Source organism: Gymnoscopelus microlampas (assembly GCF_963454915.1).
Source record: "Gymnoscopelus microlampas genome assembly, chromosome: 3".
Lineage (NCBI taxonomy): Eukaryota > Metazoa > Chordata > Actinopteri > Myctophiformes > Myctophidae > Gymnoscopelus > Gymnoscopelus microlampas.
Genome location: NC_139940.1, coordinates 46,216,688 through 46,226,380, shown reverse-complemented (window position 1 = coordinate 46,226,380; position 9,693 = coordinate 46,216,688). Strand labels below are relative to the sequence as shown.

The 9,693-nt window shown below is 40.5% G+C and overlaps 1 protein-coding gene across 1 annotated transcript in view; it reads left to right on the top strand.

Annotated features, from left to right (window-relative positions):
* The first annotated feature begins 7,066 nt into the window (after window positions 1–7,066).
* Window positions 7,067–9,693, top strand: part of lars2 (leucyl-tRNA synthetase 2, mitochondrial) — a 90,899-nt gene continuing 88,272 nt past the window's right edge. The window contains exon 1 of the mRNA XM_084053774.1: window positions 7,067–7,221. The gene's annotated coding sequence lies outside the window, so the exon portion shown is untranslated. The remainder of the gene's footprint in view (window positions 7,222–9,693) is intronic.

Genomic DNA, 9,693 nt, shown 5'->3' with positions numbered 1-9,693 from the left:
ATAATTTAATATAAAGAGGTATAGTACAAAGAGACTTGGATTAAAAGTGCATCATCATGTTTCTCCAACCTGCCACACATTTGTAGGTAGACCAAATTAGGCATACATGGTCTCATGAGTCATGTGACAATGTCAAACAGGGTTTTGATACTCCATACCGTTTGCCTGCAATTGCCATGAGCGCAACAACATCCGATCATCCCAAATTGGAATCGCTTGTCGAAGGGCCTCTATTGGCGCACCACCAAAAGCACTTTCACTTAATTCCCCCCACACGTTCCTCGTGTCCTGATGCCTGTCCTGATGACTGACACAGCCCTGGGTACGCAACCAGGTGCATATCTGTGTTCCGAGGACCACGCTTTCCTAGCTTCTGTGTTCTATGGGTAAAGATCGGTGACAGATGTGCACTGCCTGGAGGGGCTGTCGGTGTGAAACAGGCCCTGAGAATAACATCACACTTATCATCCCGTCTGAGCACTGGTCACAGGCGTTGTGGAGACCTATCAGCCTGCTCCTCGTTGCTCTTGAAGCTGAGATGGTGTGAGATTGCTTCTCGCTGCCAATGCCTCCTCCAACCAGCACCGCTCACTTCTCAATACCGCCGGACAGGCTGGATGTGAATCACAGTAGCCATCCACAAAAGGTCACCTTGGACACGTAGAGGCAGCAACCCCCCCCCCTCACCCTCCTACCCTCCGCTCCCCTCATCCACTTCCCATCTAACACATTAATGCTGTGTGCTCATTTGTCATGGGGTTCTGTTGCTGGTGAAATGTAATCGTCCTCCAAAAAACAGGATGAGAGAGGCATGGGAGGGAGGGTGAGATTACCGTGGGCTGTTTGTCATGTTGGAACGTGGAGCTAGCTGCTGGGAGGCAGCGACGTGGGTGAAAAGAAGGAGGCGAGCGAGGCTGCTGCTGCTTTTCAAAGGAGATGACTTTTTAGTCAAAAATGTAAAGCATATAAGGGGCTTATAAAATAGTCAAACCAATGTCCAAACTTTTTTTCTGGCTGCCAATCCCGAAGAAAGTTCTGAGAGGATGAAATTAATACATACTGCCACTGAACTTCAGACCCGGCCCACTCAGTAATCTGCTCAATGAATCTGCCTGGCAACATCGCCGTCGGTTTCTCAGTCTCAAGCCACTGAAGCCGTGTACATCCAGCGCTGGAAGCGGTGGTTTTGCCATGTCTTGTGACAGGTTCTGTTTGTGTGCATGGTCTTTAGCGAGGGATTTCAGAGGTATTTGTTCCTCCTGGAGGTTGGCTCGTGAGGCTAATACCTCTCCTTAGACCTTAGCCAACGTCTCTTTCAAAATATCGCTGCTTTCACTCCTGCCTGCTGCTTGGCCTGAAAAAGACCATTGCTTGCACTGCTAGTGTTTACTTCTAACTTCCAGAAACTGAACAGAAGCTCCATGATCCCGAAATTGCGGTGGAAAATATTGGTCCAGTGGGGTGAACAGAGTTGTTGCTAGACTACTGAGAACTTTGGGGGTAATTGGGTCAAGGTCAAAGGTAAAAAAAAAAGAAGCCTAAATTGTTTTCTGGCCATAACTCAAAAATAATCCAATTGACTTCAAACTAAGAACAAAATGACACACTTCAACTCACTGCATAAGCGAAAAGCCAGTGCTTAAGTTATTTTTCCGAATGTTTGCCCCAGAATATAGTGACACTAGGGCAAGGGGAACGATTTGCCTGTCACCACCACTTGTTTTAATTTAAACTCTTTTTAGAGATTCAAAATATCTCAGATGAAAACCCTGGGGCCCATCATGGTAACCACTGTGAATCCCTCTGTCTTACATCTGGTTGTGTTCAAAGACCTCTCATTGAACCCTAACATGAAAGCACATCCATGAACATTGATTTTAGGATTAGTGACCTCCAGATGAACCCACTCAATCGTCGATACACTTAATAAAATCCATAGTCTATAAGACATAGCTGCAGGTAGCGTCTGTCAGGCCTCACTGGTTGTAAAAGTTGAAGTGTTCAACCTAATTCAAAGTCAAAGGTATTGTAAATGATATTTATTGGATAAAACTAAACTTTTTTTTGTTGTAGTTAAAAGGTTATAGCTTAATATTTGTTATTGTGGTCATTGCTAGAGTGTTTGTTCAGTAACAGGCTCTCCTTGTCTCTCCAGCTCTTTAGTAAACAGTATGCATTTTCACGAGAGAGAACCCATTTATCAGCTTCAATTTTATAATGTTCCAATTCCAATTTGGTATTTGCATGACATGATGCGACATATTTTGACCTTGTAGATCTGCCCGTCCCCTTTTTTATGCCTGTTACATGCCCAAAAATAAGGCTGCCAGGTTGAAAGTGGCTAATAAACATATCGACTCTGTCGGGTGAAAATCTCTTCTTCTTCTTTTCCTTTCGGCTGTTCCCTTCAGGGGTCGCCACAGCGAATCACCTGCCTCCATCTCACCCTGTCCTCTGCCTCCTCTTCTCTCACACATGTCCTATTTCACTAAATCCATTAATCTCCTCTTTGGTCTTCCTCTAGGCGTCCTGCCTGGCAATTCCAACCTCAGTATCCTATCCTTCTACCGATATACTCACTATCCCTCCTCTGTACATGTTTGATTGATTGAATACTTTATTAACAGTTTGCAAAGACAAGCACAGGGAAGTACAGTTCAATACAATGTCTGTTAAGAGGATTTTAAACCCAAGAAAGCACTATGGCTTGTTTCCATTGGGGTCCTTTGTACTCAATTCATCGAAACATTTAATGACAGAATATACACTACTAGGCAAAAACATGTCCCTCATACAGTATGTCCAAAACTGTTACGTTTCAGGATTCGAATTCAAAAACAGCAAAAGTAGCAGATCGACAAGCTCAAAACGTGTTGCTTGTATTTCTATTTTCTACAATAGGGTATTGATGATACTTTTACTTAAGTAGACCATGTGAGGACTTTTTCCATCACTGCAAGCGGGTGGGAAACCTCATATTTCCAAAACCGTTACTTTTCAGCATTCAAATTCAAAAACAGCAAAAGTAGCACATCTGCTCTCGCTGCTCTCCAGTGGGATATCATATGTGCTCACTGTGTGATGACAGATCTTTGTCTGGATGGATGAGCACAGTCAACGGTCTAAATAGTGTCATAAAGCCATTTCCCCTCTCTCCTCGTTCCTCCTCTAAGGAGCCACATCCTGTTGTTGCCTTGGGGCGGTGTGGCGCCCGCTTGACTCTGATGTACATGTGACGGATGGCGGGCCGTAGAGAGCCCCGGGTTTTAGCTCACTGCCGTCCAGTGGTGGAGAAAGTATTCACATTTTTTACTTCAGTAAAAGAATCAACACTGCAGTGTAGAAATATACTGTTACGGGTAAAAGCCAGGAATTCAAAGTATTGGTATCAAAATGTAGCCTACTTAAAGTACCAAAAGCAGGTAGTATTCGTTATGAAGAATTTCACAAGTTTTCAAATGTGTAAATTGTATGAAAGCCTTTTTGAAATAGCAGATCTGCAAGCTCACAATGCGTCCCATCGCGACGCATTGTGAGCTTGTAGATCGGCAATTTTCAAATGGCCAAAATGTATATGGGGCTGAAGTGGTTAATGTATGTTTTGTAATAATCAAAATCTACGAGGTAACTAGTAACTAACGTTTTTAATTGTAGTGGAGTAAAAGTACAATATTTGCCTCTGTGATGTAATGGCGTAGAAGTAAAGTACTGAAAATTGGAAGTAAAAAATACCTCGAAACTGTTCTTGTAAATGCACTTAATTACTTTACAACACTGCTGACGTCACACTAAGGAGCTCACTGTCGTCTCCAGCTCAAGTCTCACTTAGTTGCGTTGCTGGTGTCGTGCTCAGTAAATAGCAGATCTACAAGCTCACAACGCAGTGTGCAACTTAGTAGGCTATTTTCTCTTTTCAAAACAAATCTTGAATTATTTTGTTTTTTTAATAAATGTGAAATATTTTTTAAACACATAAATCTTGCATGGGGGGTCCCTGGCAAAACTATTTTCTGATCGGGGTCCTGCTGACAAATACATATTAATTTGGGGTTATTTGACATGAAACTAAGCAACTATACTTGTTTAGAAACAAGCCCAGAAAAACCGCAACCCGCAACTACCAATATTTTACAATTTTACAGAAAAAACAAGCCCAAAGTCGCTTATAATAATAACCAGACATGGCAACATGGCTGTGTGCGAGCTCAGATCAAAGGTGGGAGCTCCGGGGAGCTCTGATTAGACCCTCGCCATCCTCCTCCTCCTCCTCCTTCTCATCTTCTTGTGTGGATCTCTCTCTCCGGGATGGAAGCCATCTCTCAGTAGTACAATCAGTAATCACTTACTGGATACTGTGGAAGTTGGCATCAAAGTCACACTTTGCAGAAGTAAGGCAGTGGTTCTCAAAGTGTGGTCCGGGGATCCTCCCAGAGGTCCTTATGAGGGGGGTCCCCAGCAAAACTAGTTAATATAACATCACAATCATTCTAACAACTTTATCCACATTTTATATACTTTAATTGGCTATTAAAAACAGCAGATCGACAAGTGCATCTGCTATATTTTTGAAAGATGTTGAATAAAAAGACAAAATCTTCTCTTCTGGGGGTCCCTGACACAAAATATTTTCAAATGGGGTCCACGGCCAAATCTATATATTTTTGGGGGGTCCTTGACATGAAAAAGTCGGAGAGCCACTGCATTAAGTATCCTTGTGTTTGTGGAGGGCTGCAGGAGTCTCCATTTCTCCTCCTCCTCCTCCTCCTCCTCCTCCTCCTCATCCTCCTCCTCATGTGGAGGCAGTGTCTCAGTACAATCTAGCACTTGACTGTGGAAATTTACCTCAAAGAGTCACGCTGCAGAAGTGATGTAGGCTACGTGTAATGATGATGACAGCCTTGTTTGTATCCTTGTTGTGTTTTACACTGGCTCTCAAACATCTTCATGTCAAGGACCCCCAAATTGATATGGATTTGGCCACAGACCTCCATCTGAAAGAATGTTGTGACAGGGACCTCCATGACAAAAGATTACAATTTATGCTGTTTAAATGTTTCTAAATTATTCAAAAGTGTTATAAATATAAGGGTTAAAGTGGTTATACCAATTTTGATGCGAATTTTCTTTTTAAAATATAACAGCTATAAATAATAAATAGAGAACCGCTGATGTAATACATTCAGCCAGGGTGCAACAAGTGGAATCATGATGTTCCTTTTTCCTTTTCCTTTTAGAAATAACAATCATTTAAAAAATGTAACTCTTGCCTCGTGGTGTCATTTGGTTTGTTTGGTGTGATTTGTTTCTGTGCTTTGTGTTTGTGCTGTGGCAGTGCAATGGGAGATGACAAGGTGACAGTCTTTCTAGGCTGGCTGTTAACAGTCTTTGTAGTCTTTATAGGCTGTTAACAGCACCTTCAACTATTTTCGCTGGAACATTACTAAATCAGGGGTCTTCAACATTTAGCCAAGGACCCCTTAGCTGAGAGAGAGAGAGAGAGAGAGCTGAAGCAGGGACCTCCCACTACATCTTGTATAAAACCGTGTTGCAGATTAACCTTTTTCATAGATTTCATAGCTTCATAGACTTATTTGACAGCATCATTACTGTGGCATGTTAATGTGTATTTTCAGACATTTAACCACTTAAACCGTCAACACTTAGTAAACTTGACTTTCACTCTGAACTTATGGTCTGCTCTTTTTTCCCTCTACACCAAACCTCTTTGCCGAAAATCGCCGATCTACAAACTCACAACGCTTCTCAGCGCGAGCTTGTAGATCTGCTATTTTTGGCTATACAGTTCTCCTCAGAATATGGATGCTATGGTAGCATCCATATATATACAGAGCAGTGGTTAACGTAAAAAAACTAAATTGTGTATCTTGCACTCATTTAAATTTCAACTGTTCACAATGTAAAAGTACAAAGTACAAATCTGAGTGCTTCTTCCACCACTGGCACACTCTCATACATAGATATTATCCTACAATTTGCTCAACTGAGAGGCCAACCACATAGGAAGATAAAAGGGGGTTGCTACGGTAACAAGCAGAGACATCTAAAATAAAAAGATTGTGCATACCAGCTGTGCTGCTGAATCAAAATGCTAAATATAGAACTTGCTGACCACCAACAATACAAAATATAGAACATGCTGACCAACAATACAAAATATAGAACATGCTGAGTGCTGACCTACAGCATGCATTCAGGACAGGTCAGGTGTGACTGGCTGCATGTTTTCAAAGGGATGCCAGAAGACATCATGTAGCTAAAGCAGGGACACTTTAAGACAAGAGGTTGAGGTTCTCAAACTTTTTCATGTCAAGGACATGAGGATCGATATATATTTGGCCGCAGACCCCCATCTGAAAAAGTTTTGTGCCAGGGACCCCCAGAATAGAAGATTTGTGTTAAAAATGCGTAGTCACAAAAATGAGTTCCACAAATATATATATATATTTTCTCTCTTTAAACATTTCAAAACATTTCAAAAGCTAATAAAACACTTTTGTTTTCGGCATTTACAGTTGTTCAAATCAAACTGCTACACACTTGCAGTGGTATAAAGTAACTAAGTACATTTACTCAAGTAGTTTTTACGTATTTTTTACTTTACTGGAGCATTTCCAGTTTTCAGTACTTTTACTTCTACTCCACTACATCTCAGAGGCAACTATTGTACTTTTACTCCACTACAATTATTAGAAAACTTTAGTTACTTAGATTTTGATTATTATTAAAGCTGATCACTGATCAGCTCACAATGTGTGGTGATGCAACGCAATGTGAGCTGGTAGATCTGCTATTTTCAAAATATAAAATATTTGAAATACTTTTGTACTTTTACTCAAGTAAATTTAGAATTCCGGACTTTTTCTTGTAACAGAGTATTTCTACATTGCAGTATTGATACTTTTACTTAAATGAAAAATGTGAGTACTTTTTCCACCACACTTTTTCCTCCTCTGTCTAAACAGGGGCGTGGTTTGAACGTTGAATTGTTTTTGACAAGGACACTTGTGTCCATAAAGGTTTGTTTTTCAAAAACAACATGGCGGCGCCCATGGCAGAGTGGTGAGAGGAGAAGCCGGTCATTTAGAACGCATTTCATGGCTGGATGTGTGGATTTACGAAGGAATTATGAATGTAATTATGAATGTATGTATATAGAGAAGAACTACTGGGTCCTGGACATAAAACTTCATCCTTAATAGTGTAAGTACTACTGTATTATGTCTGTGTTATGTTGTTATGAATGATATGACTATGTATCTGTACTAGTTTAATAGTTGTACATTAGGGTGACTGTTATTTTCACCTTCCCCAACCCGGGACCCTCTTAAATAAAATGCGCACGTTCGTGCACGCCCATTCGTGCACAGTCACGCACGCGTGACGACCGATTGGCAGTTCTATTCACAGCAGCCATATTATGAAGACATTCACAGGTGTTACCAATGATACTAATGGTCAAACGGAGTCAGGGTGCTGATATTGTAGCCTGGGACCAGACGAATCTGCGAGTGCTCTGCAGTGATATAGTCTGTCTACGCCAGGCTACTGATATTGTGCATGTTGGCTCACTCACTGGAAACACTCTGTTACACCAGTGGGTCTAAAGTTGGGGTCCGGGGACCCTCATGGGCTTCCAAATGGCCCCTTACAGTTGTGTAACTCTGACAGTGTACAAATGGAACCAAATGGACCCGTTCCATTTGTACACTTTGAGTTATGGGGGTCGTGGAAACCACTGCTACACTAAATGGAACAGAGCCTTCATTAGTATCATTGGTAACACCTGTGAAGGAAGTGATAATATGGCTGCTGTGCATAGAGCCTATTCAGACAACAATAATAATAATAAACTTGATTTTTTTCAAGCACCTTGTATGACATGAAATACAGCTCAAAGTGCGTTTTACAGAGCAAAAATAAAGCACAAGTGCTTTACAGAAACAGTGCAAATAATTTAACAATAAAGCAAAAAAGAGATGGACAGAACATGATCAGGGGTCATCAATATGTCAACACAAGACTTGGCCTTGTCCGTGGCTAATTTTAGACCATTATAATAACACCATTATAATGTTCTTATTTTGATCATAATACTCAAAGCTGAATGTCAAGTCTCCAGGCTTTCTTCAGAATATATATGACACTGATTACACTGACTATGACACTATGGCGCATTATTAGGAGTCCACTAGTAATACTAGTATTTATATTTTATTTGCAAGGACCCTCATGACTCTGAGAGTGTACAAATGGAACCAAATGGACCCGTCCATTTGGTTCCATTTGTACACTCTCAGAGTCACAGACCTGTTATGGTCATTCAGGGCTAGCTCTTTTTGTGTTTCTGGTGATATTGTCCACTGATTTTGTATGTCTTTGGCAAATTTTGACAGCTATTGTCCACCACAAGCCAGCATGGTGATGATGACCCCTGAACATGATTGATAAACGTCTATAATGCAACCCCTGAAAACAACAATTATTATTATTGTTTTAACTGTGGCATTTTCTATTATGTTGAAAAGCGGGACATTTTGATGATTGAGAGACTATGGCCAATACCTACAGTAGCTCTGGTCCATAGAACTCCTTCTAACACTATGGACCAGAGCTAGACTTATATTTACCCTTCCAACTTCTTGTTTATGCCCCAAAATGACTGGATATAGAGGTTTTGTAGCAATTTGCTGCAATTGTAGAAATATTAGACCTTAATTGTCAGATGTTTAAGCATGTTCTAATCATGAATACTTTACTTTACTATTTAAAAAAAAAAACATTTTGGACAAAATAGCCAGTGCCCAGATGTCCCTAGTGCCCACCTATCCTGTTACCCTTCTGACGCTATGGACCAGAGCTACACAATACCCAGATACAGACTTTAGTAGTACCGTTACTATAGCAGTTTTTTCAGCAAGCAACACCATACTTCTGCGGAGTATAAACAGGGTTATAGCTATAGCTAGAATGGCTGTGATATTACATTCATTTCATACATTCATACATACATTATGTATTTGGATTTGGGTAGAATGCATTCCATTCTTATTTTACTGTTGTTTTCTTCTACTAGCAGTGGTTCTCAAATATTTTCATGTCAACGACCCCAAAATGTATATGTATTTGGTCACCAACCCCCATTTGTAAAGACCGTGTGCCTTAGGGACCCCCATAAGAGAAGATGTGTCAAAATTTGACAACATTTGTAAAAGGCAAAAATAGCTGATCTACAAGCTACAACACGTCGCCATCACTACGTGTTGTAAGCTTGTAGATTGGCTATTTTTGAATAGCCGAAAAATAAAATGGGGAACTTTTCCTAATTTCGCTGGGGACCGCCTGGAATCAGGTGGTAAAAGCAGGTGAGAAGAAAAAAACAAATAATCCAAAAGTTATAGGTGTGTGTGTGTGTGTGTGTGTATGTATATATATATATATATATATATATATATATATATATATATATATATACACTGTACGTATACACAGGTGGCATATGTACTGTAGTAGCAGGTACTGTATGTAGGCTACTTGATGTTTAGAACGGTAGCACCATACTGTCTGTCTGTATGCAGATGTTTACATTAATGTGCCACCATGAGTCCGCCTGTCACAATTATTACATAATCGCCTAATTACAATTATTTGAGATAATCACTCAATTTTTTTTTT